This window comes from Ictalurus punctatus, chromosome 28 (assembly GCF_001660625.3).
Source record: "Ictalurus punctatus breed USDA103 chromosome 28, Coco_2.0, whole genome shotgun sequence".
NCBI classification, from domain to species: domain Eukaryota; kingdom Metazoa; phylum Chordata; class Actinopteri; order Siluriformes; family Ictaluridae; genus Ictalurus; species Ictalurus punctatus.
Window position 1 is genome coordinate 11,258,647 of NC_030443.2, and position 17,311 is coordinate 11,275,957.

At 34.9% G+C, this 17,311-nt stretch overlaps 1 long non-coding RNA gene across 1 annotated transcript in view; it reads right to left on the minus strand.

The window, feature by feature from the left end:
* Positions 1–14,545: 14,545 nt before the first annotated feature.
* Positions 14,546–17,311, minus strand: part of LOC108260236 (uncharacterized) — a 17,095-nt gene continuing 14,329 nt past the window's right edge. The window contains exon 3 of the long non-coding RNA XR_001811103.3: positions 14,546–15,438. This is a non-coding gene — a long non-coding RNA (uncharacterized LOC108260236). The remainder of the gene's footprint in view (positions 15,439–17,311) is intronic.

Here is a 17,311-nt window from a genome sequence, read left to right on the forward strand (position 1 = left end):
AACGCATATCATTGGACTGGGGGAAGAAACCCCCAAAGCATGGGGAGAACATGTAAACTTCGCACACACAAGGTGGAGGTGGTAATCCAAACCCCAATCGCAGAGGTACAAGGCAAACATGCTAACCACTAAACCACTAAACCTTAAATATTCTTATTCTTATTCTTATTCTTTATTGATATTGTCATTACTGTATAATTATTATTGTTATTATTTATTATATATCACGATTGTTGCACTTTATTTAATGCACCCTGAACTGCATCCAGCCACTATTTCTACCTCCACTGTGATGTAAATTTCAACTGATCCTACCATTTCCATTAAAGGTGTCATATTTGTATATTTGGTGCAATATTTGTACATTATGATGGTAATTATGCTGTGTTGTCTGGGATGGGTGTGTTTGTCAAACATCTAGAAAAATTCCTAATACATGTGAATGTATATAAAATGATTTTTATTCTGATAACTGTTATCTTTATTTGCAGCAACCTCAGACAGAAGCACCTCTGTTACATTTACTTCTTTCCTTGGGTCTTGATAGCCCGCTGAATGCTTTCCTTTTATTGGCTCACTATTGCATCATCTGCATCTGCATACATTAGGATGTGTTTAATGTATATTTGATGGATATGAGTATAAATTGGGGTGTGCCTTATAAATATGACTTGCAAATAGGGGACTAGTGGACAGATTCATCATTTGTCAAGTGACAGTTTCTTGAATCAGACACAGAGTCTGTCATACTTCATTTCTGCACTTGTTTCTATGCAACTTTGATAAATGAGGGCCAATGTGTGCAATTTACCTATCATGCAACTTATTTGCTAATTAGAAAGATGTTGGCAATTTATTAATTTTTCATTATCAATATTCTTACCATCATAAGCAATTCTCTCAGGTTCCCTTCTACAACTGTGCTCCTGTGCTCAATCAATATGGTATTTAGGGGTAATCTGGTATTTAAAATAGTACAAACTGACTGCTAAATAAATACTTTGAGAAAATATATGAAATATTTAAAACATGCATTTCAAAAACCTCATTGTAGAAGCTCCTTCCGAAATAGCAAACACTGCTTAGACATAGCCAGATAGCAGCATTGCATGTTTATTGTGTTCTGTCTTGTAAACAGGTTATTTATCACTAGCATCATGTCAAAATTGCTTAAGTCCCATGACTGTTCTCATCAGCAGTATTTATCCTATGAAATGTTAAGAAATTAAGTATGTTTTTTTTTTATTTTTAGCTACCCTCAAAGTAGACTGAGATTATTTGAGATTGTATTTGAGATTATTTGAGGCTTTTTTTGTATTTCTTATCCTTTGTGTGATCTGGAGCAGGTTATTGAAAGTTAGAAAAATCCAAATAAAAACAGAAATAACATAAGCACTCTTTGCTTGACAAAGAGGAAAAATAACAAAAACAATGCTGGTTTGAGCAGATTTTTAATATCTTCGATTTGGCGCTGCATTCCCTTCTGTTATTCTTGGTGTTATATCCAATAGCTAAAGGCCTGAAAAACCTATTTTTGGACAAATAGTACTTGCTCTGTGTGTCTTACTTTAGTAGGACATGAAGAGCAGCACGGCTTTATGGTGTCTGATGAACTCAAACAAACTGAAATACCTCCAAATCCACAGCTAAAGATATATTTGCAGCTCTCTGCATTGTACCTGACCTGAGTATATGGGTGAGATGTGGATTTTGTCACGAGAATGTTCAGAGAAGTGTGTCTCTTTCAGCTACAGACAAAATGACAGGATTTATAGCAAATCCATTCCAATGCAGGCCTGAGTCTTTTTACATAACTTATAGCATAAACAGGAACCTCCGTGAATTCTCATAACAGCACATTAAGTCCTTTCGTTATGGTTACAAGGCCAGTCGATACAAAATGCTTGAATGAGATTGCAGGTAATGTATGTTCAGAAGTGACATTTCCTTTTATCACTCAATAATATACATTTTATTATAAGGATACTCTGGTGCCTCCATTTCTTGTGTAACATAAACATGGGGTTATTTTGTGTGTGTGTGTGTGTGTGTGTGTGTGTGTGTGTGTGTGTGTGTGTGTGTGTGTGTGTGTGTGCGTGTGTGTGTGTGTGTGTGTGAGAGAGAGAGAGAGAGAGAGAGAGAGAGAGAAGGAAGTGTTATATGCAACCTTTTATTTGCTAACTAGATACATTTTTCATAATCTAACCACCACAGACATTATACAGTAAATAAAAGGATGACAGAGTCTCTTTACCAAGAAAGAGTATTCATTACACTTTATATACATTCTATGCCATAGCTATTATGGGTAACACTTTAGACTACAGATCGGTCATTAATGATTAACTACACAGGAAGAAAGGTATAATGCAATATTAACTTTCTAGTAACTACTATTAACTTACTAAAAACAAACAAAAAAAAATAATTAATAAGTAATAGCATACAGATGAAAGCGGTAGGTCACTAATCAATAACTACTATTTCTTTCATGCCTCCTGGAGAACTACTGAGAAACTATATACAGTTTCATAATTAATGAGAAACCACTACTGTTAACGAATAGACAAGCTTGTTTACATAATCAATAGGTAATAGCAGACTTATGATTTGGGTAAGCTGTTTGTGAGTGACCAAGGTAGACAAGGGTCACAGTTTCCCAAAGAAAGAGTTTAATGAATCAAATTATATTTTTACAAATAAATCAAATTAAATTCAAATAATCAAAATCAATATTTAGGAATATTAAAGAGGTCAACTTGTAACGCGGGCCACATCATGTTCTATTTATTACAAACTGAACAGAACTAACCTCAAATAACTGAGAACTGAACAGAAGCAAACTGACAACAAATAAATAGCAGACTTATGATTTGGGTAAGCTGTTTGTGAGTGACCAAGGTAGACAAGGGTCACAGTTTCCCAAAGAAAGAGTTTAATAAATCAAATTATATTTTTACAAATAAATCAAATTAAATTCAAATAATCAAAATCAATATTTAGGCCTATAAAAGAGGTCAACTTGTAACGCGGGCCACATCATGTTCTATTTATTACAAACTGAACAGAACTAACCTCAAATAACTGAGAACTGAACAGAAGCAAACTGACAACAAATAAATCAACATAAAATAAAGATATATACAGACGGACTGGTCCACTTTAGACACACAGGGGGGAAACAAACTACAAACTTCAAAGTACAACATTAAAGACAAGGCTAGCTGAATAATTGAAATAAAGATAGGAACAAATAAATCAAGAAAAAAAATATATAAATACATGATTATGAATAAGAAAGTAAAAAAACGAACACAAACATTCCACTCTCCCCACAGTCAATCTGCCTCTTGGTACCAGCAAACAGAAGTGAAAATAGCAGTGAATGCGACATACTGGTCCTTTATGCACACGACCAGTCATCTACTCCTCAGCTCATCCAAAACAACGGCAACTTAATTAAAAGAAAACAGTGTTGACAAAAGTTTCTACAATACAATATAAACTAGAATGTGTGCACTCCAACTAGTTAAATGATGCACTGGAATTAATAAAGTATTTGAGTGAAACATAAACTGAGTCTGAGTCTTAATATGTAGTGATTACTGATATGCAAATATGTAAACAATTGAGTGAACAGAAACAAAAAATCTATAATGCATTGTTCCCCCAGTTATGATGAATAAATATCATGTGCAACCAAACACTGAAGTCATTGTAAGCTTTTGAAGTTTTTGTAAGGTTTGGGTTAGTAATTCCTTCTGAAGGATTTGGTAACACTTGAGTCATTATTACTGGGCTACCATGATCCCTACAATAGTTATTAATGAAAACCTAATGCTAAAGTATAGAATCATCTAACCATGAGGTAGAAGACTTACTTAGAAGCATATATTTCTGTGAGGTACATTAAATAAATAAATCACTGGATACAGTCCATCTGGAAAGTATTGACAGCACTTCACTTTTTCCACATTTGTTATCTTACAGCCTTATTCTTAAATGGATTAAATTAATTATTTTCCTCAAATTTTCTACAAACAATACCCCATAATGTCAACGTGAAAGAAGTTTGTTTGAAATCTTTGCAAATTTATTAAAAATAAAAAACAAAACAAGCACATTTACATAAGTATTCACAGCCTTTGCCATGACACTCAAAATTAAGCTCAGGTGCATCCTGTTTCCACTGAACATCCTTGAGATGTTCTACAACTTGATTGGAGTCCACCTGTGGTAAATTCAGTTGATTGGACATGATTTGGAAAGGGACACACCTGTCTATATAAGGTCCCACATTTAACAATGCATGTCAGCACAAACCAAGCCATGAAGTCCAAGGAATTGTCTGTGGACCTCCGAGACAGGATTGTATCAAGGCACAGGTCTGGGGAAGAGTACAGAAACATTTCTGCAGCATTGAATGTAACAATGAACACAGTGGCCTCCCTCATCTGTAAATAGAAAAATTTTGGAAACACAAGGACTCTTCCTAGAGCTGGCCACCCGGCCAACCTGAGCGATCGGGGAGAAGGGCCTTAGTCAGGGAGGTGACCAAAAACCTGATGGTCACTCTGACAGAGCTCCAGAGTGTCTCTGTGGAGAGAGGAGAACCTTCCAGAAGAACAACCATCTCTGCAGCACTCCACCAATCAGGCCTGTATATTAGAGTGTTCAGACGGAAACCCCTCTTCAGTAAAAGGCACATGACAGCCGACCTGGAGTTTGCCAAAAGGCTCCTGAAGGACTCTCAGACAATGAGAAACAAAATTCTCTGGTCTGATGAAACAAAGATTGAACTCTCTGGCCTGAATGGCAAGCGTCATGTCTGGAGGAAACCAGGCACCACTCATCACCTGGCCAATACCATCCCTACAGTGAAGCATGGTGGTGGCAGAATCATGCTGTGGGGATGTTTTTCAGCGGCAGGAACTGGGAGACTAGTCAGGATGGAGGGAAAGATGAATGCAGCAATGTACAGAGACATCCTTGATGAAAACCTGCTCCAGAGTACTTTGGACCTCAGACTGGGGTGAAGGATCATCTTCCAATAGGACAACTACCTTAAGCACACAGCCAAGATTACAATGGAGTGGCTACAGGACAACTCTGTGAATGTCCTTGAGTGGCCCAGCCAGAGCCTAGACTTGAACCCGATTGAACATCTCTGGAGAGATCTGAAAATGGCTGTGCACCAATGCTCCCCATCCAACCTGATGGAGCTGGAGAGGTCCTGCAAAGAAGAATGGGAGAAACTGCCCAAAAATAGGTGTGCCAAGCTTGTAGCATCATTCGCAAAAAAAGATTTGAGGCTGTAATTGGTGCCAAAGGTGCTTCAACAAAGTATTGAGCAAAGGCTGTGAATACTTATGTACATGTGCTTTTTTTGTTTTTTATTTTTAATAAATTTGCAAAGATTTCTAACAAACTTCTTTCACATTCTTATTATGGGGTATTGTTTGTAGAATTTTGAGGAAAATAATGAATTTAATCCATTTTGGAATAAGGCTGTAACATAACAAAATGTGGAAAAAGTGAAGCGCTGTGAATACTTTCCGGATGCACTGCAGGTTAAAATTTGTCTGGCATTTGGGGTACGGCTTATGACTTGAAATGTTACAGTAGTCTCCATGACTCGCTAGTGATTTGGTGAGACTTATGGACCTAAGCTATCTTCTCTTTATTTATATATTAATAATAATGTGGAAAAAATATTACAAATATGGGTGAAGTTCAAAAGCATGATGGAAAATCGGCGATAGAAGTAAGGTCCCAAAATGTGCAGTTAAAAAGACATTTCTTTAAAATGATCCATAGTTAGTAAATAGTTCTCTAGGAGGAATGATAATTATTAATTATTAACAGCTTACCTAAATCATAAGTCTGCTATTATCTATTGATTATGTAAACAATCTTGTCTATTCGTTAACAGTAGTGGTTTCTCATTAATTATGAAACTGTATTTAGTTTCTTAGTAGTACACCAGGAGGCATGAAAGAAATAGTCATTATTAATATAGTTTTTTAGTACATTTACATTTATGGCATTTGGCAGATGCCCTTATCCAGAGCAGCTTACAGAAGTGCTTTGAAGTCTCTATCAATAAATACATCCCAATACTGGTTCACTAGGTTGGAGGCTAAACTCAGTCTTAAAACTCGGTTGGGAGGTAATATAGTAAGAAAACACACAGACATTTTTTTTTTTTTTTTAATGAAAAGTGTTTATTTATGCACTTTAGAAAGAGGTAGGTCTTTAGACATGGTTTGACTCAGCTTTTTGGACATCTAGGGGAAGATAATTCCACCACTTAGGTGCCAGAACAGAGAAGAGTCTTGATGCATGTCTTCCTTGTACCCTGAGAGATGGTGGGACCAGTTGAGCAGTGCTAGAGGATCGGAGGGAGTGTGGTGCAGTGCAGGGTGTGATAAGTGCTTTGAGGTAAGTGGGTGCTGGTCCATTTTTGGCTGTGTAGGAAAGCATCAGTGTTTTATATCTGATGCGGGCAGCTACAGGAAGCCAGTGGAGGGAGTGTAGCAATATGATGGTGTGGGAGAAGTTAGGAAGGTTGAAAACAAGTCAAGAAGCTGCATTCTGGACCAGTTGCAGAGGTCGAATGGCTCTCAGAGGCAGGCCTTCAGGAGTGTTGCAGTAGTGCGTTAATTATTAATGATGGATCTGTATTCTAAAGTATTACCCTATTATGCTATACTTTATACACTTCTGTGCATAAAGTATGCACAGAAGACCTCTATCATTTAACTAGAGGTCTGAGTAACATGTAGCTATAAAATATAGCTACATGTTACACAGAACTCTAGTTAAATGATATCAATGCATGGTATTAGAATTATTGAATTGCATATTTGAACAGAATAATAAATGCACTTGCCTGTACAGATGCAATTTTTCAAGGTGTTCTGTTTATAACTTAAAATAGGTTTTGATTGAATATTATATCTTAATGAAATGTATATTAAAAGTTGTAAGTTTGTCAGACTTTCCTGGCAAAACCTTATAAGAAGCTATTGTTTAAAAATGTCAGTGTTTAAAAAAAACAAAACAATTACATCAGTGAAAATTTGTGAGAAGTTCTAAACTACATAGTGGTTAAATGTATCAAAATATAAATGTTTATATGTGTGTGATTGTCTGGGGAAAAACAGACAGACATTGCTATGGCTGAATTCTGGCAAGCAGCCAGAAAGGACGACAAATCTGTTTTTGACCATTTGTTTCTGCCCATAACATAACTGCTTTGTCACAACTTAAATACAACATAAATAGATTTCAGAGAAATGATTTTAGAGAAATGTTATTATTTAATTATTTAATCGTACCCTCGCTTTCTGCAGAGATCAGAGACAATTTAACAAATAAATGGGGGTGCATTCAGTCAGTCTGTATAAAGAATTCTAAAATGTCAGTTCCATACACAGTGAATGCCATAAAATTTTATATATTTATAAGCCTAATCAACTGAGTTTGTAATCAGAAATCAGCTGTCAAAATGTGTGATATTTTCCAGCACCATGGTCAAAATGGAATCTTAAAATGTTTTCATAATTTTTTGTATTTTAGGGTTAAATAAACAATAAAATGCTGTAACTAACTGTTTTCAAATCTATATAGTCAATGTGTCACAATTTCAGCTTGTCTGCTAGAATGTGGAATAAATGAAGATGATACTGTATATTCAGTGGCCACAGAGATGAAACAGCACTAGTCATTTTTATATGTACTGAGCCATGCACAGTATTTAGATTTGTTTATATTATAAAGCACAGATGTGGGAAAAATACAGAAAATTGTACACAAGTCATAGCATCTGTATCGTGCAAAATCTTTCTTAAAAGTAGGAGCAGTGATTTTTAAATGTAAAAAGAAATGTAAAAAGTCAGGACATTTTTCAAATCGAACATTAATTACAATTCACACAATTAATTTTGATTGAATTAAGTATGAAACGTTATGAAGGTTAAGCTTGGGAGTGGGATTAGCATATTATTCATAACTTGTCATAGTTTCATTTACACAAAAATAAAGATATTCAAATTCATTGTCTTCACTTTTAATATTCAAATTTGTGCACATTCTTCATGATACCATGTTCAATATCACTGGACTGAGATAGGTCAACTACCTATTAATTAATATATTAATAGATTAATTCAGTAGTATTTTACATTGTTGAATTCACACCTATAGGTGTTAATTCAAATAAGGTTTAGTGGGTTTTATGAGATAAGATTTTTTTAATTAAAGTAAAAAAAAAAATTAAAATATGTAAGAATAGGCAATATTTGTGCAAAAATGGTTTGTTGGATTCATATAAAATTGGTACCAAATTATTTCGATATTTTAAAAATAGTTCTTATATAAATAAGTTAATATGTGCAGAAATGTAATTGCACTTATATCAAGGCAAAAGGAAAAATATTTAAGTTGTGATATTTATAATAGGAAATTAGTACATAGAAATCTAAACAAAAATGTATGAAATAAAAAGTTGTGTTTTTTTTTTTTTTTTTAGTTTTTTCTCATATACAGTATAATTAACTCGACTCTAAAGTTACACAAGGCCTCCAACCTACAAAAGCCATAGAACAAATGTGTCACATAATGAATCTGATGTTTGTGCACTGAGCATAGGCAATGTGCAAGCAAGACAAGTTGTGCCTCCCAAATTGGGCTATCCTTCATCCCATTGGTCTGGAAACAAATAACCTCTAACTGATAAATACAGTGTAGTTGCATGTAATGTGGTCACAGACAACACAGGTGTGCAGCAGGTAGTGTTCCCGTCTCACAGGTCCAGGGTCACTAGTTTGATCCTGAGCTCAGGTTACTGTCTATGCAGAAGTTCACATGTTGTCCTTGTGTCTATACAGATTTCCTCCAGTTTCAGAGGAGTTTCCTCCCACCTCCCTAAAATAGCCTGAGATGGTTTGTAGTCAGTAGTCAATGAACATGGCAGAACTGGAAACAATCAATTCACTTGGCAACCTTGGTGATCTGGTTGGATTTTGTTCATATATTTTGTTATATTGTTCACAAATCCAGTGAAAAGAAAAGACACAAACTCTAGACTCATCCTTAATGCCAAAATCAACCTGAGTAACATTTCATACAATTTAGTTATATAAAATGCTCCAAATTGTTATGACTTATTTATTTATTTATTTATTTATTTATTTGTTTATTTATTATTCAAAAGTGAAACTGTGCAGCATACAATCTACAGCACGCTGTTGGTTTCCGTTTCAAGATCCAACTTATTCTCTCAGTGGAGAGTGCATAGGTGTACATGCCACAACAATCCTACAACAATAGTCCATAGATAGATATCTAATACCATGTACCAAATTGTGTATCAAATCCATGCAACCTGTTTAGACCTCTTTCTTAAGATCAGTGAACTGATTTTTGTATCATGGTTAATTTGCAGCTGATTTTAAACACAAATGATACACAATATAATTTCAGATAAATAATAATAGGAATTTGGATGAGTATAGGTATTTTATATATAAGGGCCTTTCGGGGTACCCAAGGACACTTTCAACGTAAAACCACGTAGTATTTGTAGTAGTAGTAGTAGTAATACTACTACTACTACTTCTACTACTACTACTACTACTACTACTACTATTAATAATAATAATAATAATAATAATAATAATAATAATAATAATAATAAAAAAGATGAATAATACAATAATTATAAAACCAAAATAAAGAAGAATGAACAGAAAACAAATAGCAGGGTAAGATGTAGAAGGCACACTAAGACAGACGCATATGGAGTCATTGGGTGGTAAAGCAATATGCAAAAGGTGTTAATTGAGATTTGAATTGGGGAAGGGAGATGCACACATAGAGATGGAGAGAAAGGACAGTGTTTGTTGCACTTCATAAAAATAAAGCTGCAAGTAAAGTTATGACTTTTAACCCACCAGTAGCTCTATGACTAGTTATAGATAAGTGTAGAATGATTCCTGCTAGTATAAATAAATTTGAAACAGCATTTAAAAGCATTTAAAAGAAGACAATTGTTATTTTTCTAACTCGAAATAAAGACTTGCATATACAGACGTTTAAACAGCAAAAACCATTTAAATTTTGTATCAACTGGGTCAAAATAAGATTTTGATCACATGGAAGTAAAGATAAACAACAGAGGAACAGGTTTCTCTCCTTAGATTTTTCTCAGTAAAGATAAATCCCAAAATTAATGGAAATGGAGAGACTTGGGGATTAAGGGGTGACTAGACCACAGGTGTGTGTAGAAATGTTCTCCCCTCAAAGTAAGCAAAAGAAAGAAAAACACTGACTGGACTTAGATGGTACTTCTAAGAGCTGTGAGAGGTTTTCTGAAGAGATGGTGATGATAGGACAAGATAAAGTTCAAGATAAAACTGCATGAGAAGGATAAGTGGCAGGTGATAGTCAGCTAAAAAGACGTTTGTCTCTGGTACAAAAAAAGTGCATTTCATAACACTTCAAGTTCATCTCTCGCTCGCTCTCTCTCTCAAACACCACACACAAAAACTGATTATTTATCTCTCTTTCCCCCATTATTCTGCAGCATCTAAAAGTGAGGTGAAACATTAGCAAATTTTCTTCTGTATGTTTCATCTCTGGCTAACTCTAACCTCTAAACTCTTCCTGTGCAGGTTCCTTTTCATGAGAGCTAATAAGCTTAGATCTGTCAGGTGCTCAGGTTTGGATCTCCGGCTTGGCCCACGGTAATCCTGGCTTTGATGATACACAGTGTGCTGAAAGGAAATGAAGGGTCTTGTGAAGGACCTACCACCCGCCCTACACAGGAACAATGAGACCAGTGCTGGGCCATTTTTATAGGGTTTAGTATTAGCTGGTCCACTTAGAGTAATCACAATAGTTAATATAGGCACACGATATGTACATGGCAGGCTCATAGATGAGGTGCTGTACCAGTATCAGGTGCATTGGGACACACATGCACACACACACACAAAAACACACTCACACACACATACACACACACACACACACACACACACACAGACATTTGGGTAGAGTGGGGCTAGAACAGACTCAATCAATACCATATCCACAGAGAGCAGCTGTTGGCCAGGATGTTGAGCAGCACTCTGCTGTCGCTATGGCGACAGCGCCGGCTTCGACAGCTGGACGAGGATGGTGTATGTGCCCACATATGAGTGTGTGTGTGTGTGTGTGTGTGTTTGTGTATGTGTGCGTGCGTGCATGTGTGTGTATGTGTGTGCGTGCATGTGTGTGTATGTGTTGATGATTAATCTGTGTGCACCACTTACCACTACAGTGTATGTCCTCATCCCCCATGTGCCATATTGCTTCAGCTAGAACAGAAAGAGAAGCCAGAGCCTGTATAGACTCTAAATGAATTTAGGGTTCAAATCGATCTAATCAGTTGCAACCTTGTATGCAGAAACTGCTGAAACAGCACCATGGTGAGCTCTGTGTTCACGAAGGCAGCCTACAGTAACTGATCCTGCCTGTGGCTTTGTTATCATTCAGAAGCCATGTTGTAGTAATATGAACAATTTCTGTAATTTCTGCTCATTTGATGGTTGTTAGTTTTATTTAATTATCAACAACAGTGTTTTGAGATTTTCAAAATCTCATAAATGTTCAAAAGTGCACATGCAGCAGCTAACAGGAAACAGCCTGTCATCTTAATAAACAATCCTCTAGGACATTTGCTTAACAAACATAAATTTTATTTTATATCCTGCTGTATTGTATTTTCTGCAATGTAGTGAAATTTAGCAGAACTGCTGCTATCCAGATTCAATTTCTAAAATTCTTACAAAACTATTAACAGATTTAGAAAAAAAATAAAAATAAATAAAAGGCCAGAGTGACATAATTAGGCAAGTGTTTTTTTTTTTTTTTAAATAGAGAAATGTAAAGATGTAAATTCAATACAATACATTGTATTATATTAAATATGTTTTACTTGTTTTTCCTTTACATATTTTATCTGCATTACATTTTTTTAGATAATACTTATTATACCGATACCTCCTATTGCTGAAACATCTAAATCCAAGCAGCAAATGGGAGGTCCTTAATAAAAGATATCAGACTTAGACAGTGTTTCTTGCATTATATACTGTATATTGTCATTATTGGTTAATATGTGAAATAGTTCTCATTAAAAAAATTAACATTGAGTAAATTCAATCTACAGTCTATTGGTAACATAATGACAGAAACAAAACGTGTTTCAGAGACTCATGACTTTCTCATGATTTTTTATGAATTATACAATTTAACTCCAAATAAGAGGCACTAGATTTTTGTGTTAAAATAAAAACATAGTACAAAAAAGAACAATATGTAACTTTATTCACCCTTAAAGACTTACAGTGATGCTGACACTGACAGTGAAAGGTGTTGGTTTTTGTTTGTTTGCTTGCTGTTGTGTTTTTTTTTAGTGAGAAATATGGCCCTGCACTGCAAAAAATTTCATCTTAGCAATGAAAATATCTTGAATATAATCAAATTTATCTTTAACCAAAGATAAGATCATTAAACCTATTTCTAGACAGTAATGCTTAAAATGAGCAAAATGATCTGCCAATAGAACAAGACTATTTCAATCTTGAAATGAGTACAAATGGATTGAAATAGTTTTAATAATCTTATATTTAGTTTATTGTGAATTTATAATAGGAAATAATGGATAAATGTGACTATATTTAATGTGTTTCCAGTTGCTAAGATGGCATTTTATCCAGTGTGGGGTAACACTTCAGATAGAGAAATCAGTTTTGGGATAAGCTGGATGTGAGTTATGTGCAATTTCAGATGTTCAGTAAATCTTTATTCATATAGACGTTATGCCTTTATATTTGTATACTTTAAGCAATTATTCAATACTACTAACATTACAATTCATAGAGTCATTTTAAATTACCATGAAAATTTATGACTACATAGTGTGGGTGAGACAAATAAAAAACTTTTATTATTAAAAATTAATATTTATTTTTATTTAATTCTAATTTATGTCACACTATTAATGTTTTTATTTGACTCGCCCTCCTATAAAACTTACGGTCCAAAGCTTAACTAGGAGTACTTTTTTTTAATGAAAAGTACAATTTATGAATTACAACAGGCATGATTTTGTTAGCCTTAATGAAATGAAATGGTTTAAGGGGTTTTCCATTAATTTAATCATTCATAAATTTTGTTCTCTCATGTAAGTTCTTACAAATTAGTTGGATATTTTATTTTATTTTATTTATTTATTTATTTATTTATTTATTTATTGCACTTCTTTAGTATGCATTCTTCCTGAGTATGAGTTCTTGTGAATTTTGTGTGAATCAGGTTGTTGGAATCCAATTCCTCTGAGCCTTTTGTAATGGAACTTTAGATACATTAAAATTACAGATAAAGGTAAACTGTAAACAATTCATTATCTTTAATAAAAGTTGTTTTGTGGGAATTCTTATTAATCTGCAGTCATGAGAATGGGTTCAGACATACATACAGTGGCTAAGTTATTTAACTGGAGAACTAAAGAACTTGATCCACCACTAATCACTGTTAACACTTAACAGTAAGGTCCATAAATCACCATATTCTCATACTGTATTAATACATTCAATAATCCTTAGCTTATCAGTGAATTGTATAATGAAGTTTAGTTTAGTTTAACATCTGTACTGGTGTCATCATGAACCTCATTCTGCGTGAAACTGTTAACCAAACCTTAACAGAATACACTCTAAACAAAAATTACTTAATATTAGTAATACTTCCAGCTGAGGTATGAACCATAATTTTTATATTCTGTTCTAAAATAACATTTCCCCTTGGTATTTAGGAAAGAATAGTAGATTATTTGGTCAGTATTTGGTAGTCAGTAATAATGAATAAGATAATTATGTTCCCCAAGTCTAAACAACTACTCTACTCTACTGCAGGGTGAGGTCAGGTAATTTGGGACAGTTTAAATTTAATTGGGATTATTTCTGAAGTGTAATTCAATGCGAGTACTAACAAGCTGCTTTGAGATAACATGATCAATATCTAAGAACTTTACTTATGTAGTGTTTAAAAAAGGGCTATCTCTCAGGATGTTGATCCATTCAAGCACACAGTATAAATTATGGCATATATTTACAAAAGTAGTTATAGCCTAATCAAGAATACAAAAAAAGCCTCAAATTTGCTGAACTTACTTTATAATTTGTGCTAATCTAGATTGTTTCCACACACACTTTTCATAATGTAAATGATACTGCAAGTCAGGTTATTAATTAATATATGGAGTTAACAGTTGGATGTTAATGTATATGATTCATTTTTCAGTTAGGATTAGCCCATGCATTAATTAATCATTATCTAATAAATGATTTATTCACTTTCTCATAATGATGGACCTTACTGTAAAGTGTTAGCTAATGACTGAAAGATTATATTTTGTATAGATTCTAATTCCATGGAAAGAAAAACACAGACACATTTTTTCTTGAAGTTAAAGAGATTGTTTACATTCCATTAGTCAGTTCAGTTCATACTTTATTTTATGACAACTTCAGAAAATCCAAAAGATTCAAACAGGTAACATTATAAAAAAGTGAATAAGTAAAAATTCTGAGAGGCTGAACGGGGAAAGGGAAGAAAGGGAATGGGAATACAGTGCAGTGGGTGCACGGAGTAAGAACGAGGGAGAGAAGGAGAGAGGGAGGTGTTTCGCCTCACATTCCACTATCATTTGCCCCCTTGAAAAAAGAGGGAGAAGAAAAAAAGGGGGGTATGCCATACACACAGGGCTACTGTCTGGTTTCTATGGAAACCACAAGGCTATTATCGTACCTTGCCATTCATTATGAAAGGACTTTCGTTGACGGAGATGGTCGGTTGGAGGGGGTAAAGGAGAGTGAGAGAGAGAGAGAGAGAGAGAGAGAGAGAGAGAGAGAAAACGAATTAGAGAGGAAACCTTTTCTGAGCGCACAGCTGGGAAACGGTGGGAAAGAAGATGGTTGGAACAGTTGAAGAGATTAGAGAAGGGAATGATTTTAGTGAGTATAGCAAAGATTAAGTCATGCAAACATTTTAAAAATGTTTAGACCATTTTTTTTTCTTCATAATTCACAGATGTTTCAAAAAGAGCTGGAGTTACTCCACTGCCATGAAAAGGAATAAGGGCTCCTTTAATAAGACTCCAGAGACTTAACATACTATAGACTTGTCATTCTTTGTTCCTTCTTTGTAAATGCTGAACAGGTGGGCTTTGACCAGTCGCTCTGTTTTCTGGACGATGGAGGCCACGCTGCCTCCTGGGATGCTCAGTCCAACACACAAAATGCCAGAGGGGTGAAAAAGAGAGTTATAAAGAAAGAAGGTGACAGATAACATAAGAGAGAAAAAGAGAGAAAGACAGAGAGAGAGAAGCTGCAAAAGAAAAGAAAAAGGTTAGCAGAGCAAAGCACCTCCATAACACATACCTATGCTTCAACTCAGCAGACTGCACCATTTTATCCAATAGTTGTACCAATGCACAAGTTTGATTGTTTGATTTCATAAGAATTATATTATAAAAAAGTTAAGTTACGCCTTACCCTGGTGCAAAACTTCACCATTTGTATATTTGCATGTACCTTATGAATTTGCTGATTTGGAATTGTAAACCATGTTAAGTTGTGTATGTAGCTCCAGAAGCCTTAATTACATTTTCAGTCCTGCAATTATTCTGTTATTAGTAATATTAGCAATAATAAAACAAGATTTGTGAATATACCTCAATAATTTATAGAAATAGCACTAGACATAGAAAATGCATACAGGTAATATACTGCTATGTCTTGAGAAGGCAGTCTGAAACCTGATCCTATTAATGCCATTCTACATTGGTATAAACAGTGACAGCACAAACATGATTATTCCCATGTGTGAAGCCTTAAAATTACCATTTTTAAGCATAAGTACACAGCAGGAAAACATCAGAGACATTTCCCTAATTGCTCCGTCTCCGCAGTGTTATATGCCACTTAATATCATCCTCTCTGAAAAGGCAAAGCAAATAGTATGATATATTTAAAATCCATAATATCACGTTAAAGTGCTGTGAATTTTTTCCTACCCTTCCACACCGAAACCGAAAATTGTTCACAGAAATGACATTAACATAGAGGTTACATTGATTTCTCTATTGCTAGCTCGTGGGATGTTCTGCATCGTTCACTGCTTTCACTCCTGAGACCATGCTGTTGAAAATATTCCAGGTGTCTATTAAGATAACCTGCCATATTTATTCTACCCAGTTATTCTATTGTTTGCACACCCACGTGCACACAGCAGGGCTCGTAGGGTGTTTGTCTGGCAGTTATGCCTGTAGAGGCTGGCTCGTCTCAGCTCTGCTCTGTAAAGTAGGGCAAAAACCATTTGAGGACAGAGAGAGAGAGAAAGAGAAAGAGGGAATGAGCACGAGTGAGGGAGGGAGCGAGTGAGCGAGAAATGAAAAGAATGCGAACGAATGTGAAGACTAAATAGTTCAAACTGCAACCACAGTCCTGGTTATTTCCAGCGATTTTCGAGTGGGGTTTCACCCACTCAAACGCATCTCATCTTGTACATAGCAAGGGCACAAATAACCAACACAATGCACCTACGTCACTCCACAACAACCGTACCGTGACCCTCTTTGTTGCTTTTCAAGGTGGCTTTGAGGTATACCTCTACTAGATCTGCTGTACTGCTTACTCCAAACCTGTACGTGATACAGTGTGACTCACCAGACATTTTCCCGCCATTTTTGCCTCACTGAATTTTCCTACAACAGTACGCCAATGGAAAAAATTTTTTAAAGTACATTTTGTTTAATTGCACGTTTTGTAAGAGTGCACTGACAAAATCGTCCTTTTCATACATATTACAAAAGAATCTTGAAAATGAAACTACTGCAGTTGGGAAACTTTATTGAATAGTGAAAGATCATTGCATGAGACTAATATTACAGGACTCCAACAAATGGCAAAAATATTACATATAGGAAATGTAAATAATTGATATACCGTGTGTTTTCATGGATCGACCTGCTCAGCGATGGTTGAACTGTAGAAAATCTTTGTTTTTGTTGTTGTATATATATTATATACTGTACATGTAGCTAGATTTACCCTTTCATACTTATTTATGCCATTAATTTGCACTAGAAAGACCTTAAAACCAGGGAGAATATTCTCTATTTAAGGAAGTTGTAGGTTAGTTACCTAGCTAGCCAAACTACTAGTAATATGGATCACATAGCACAACAAAATATTCTAAC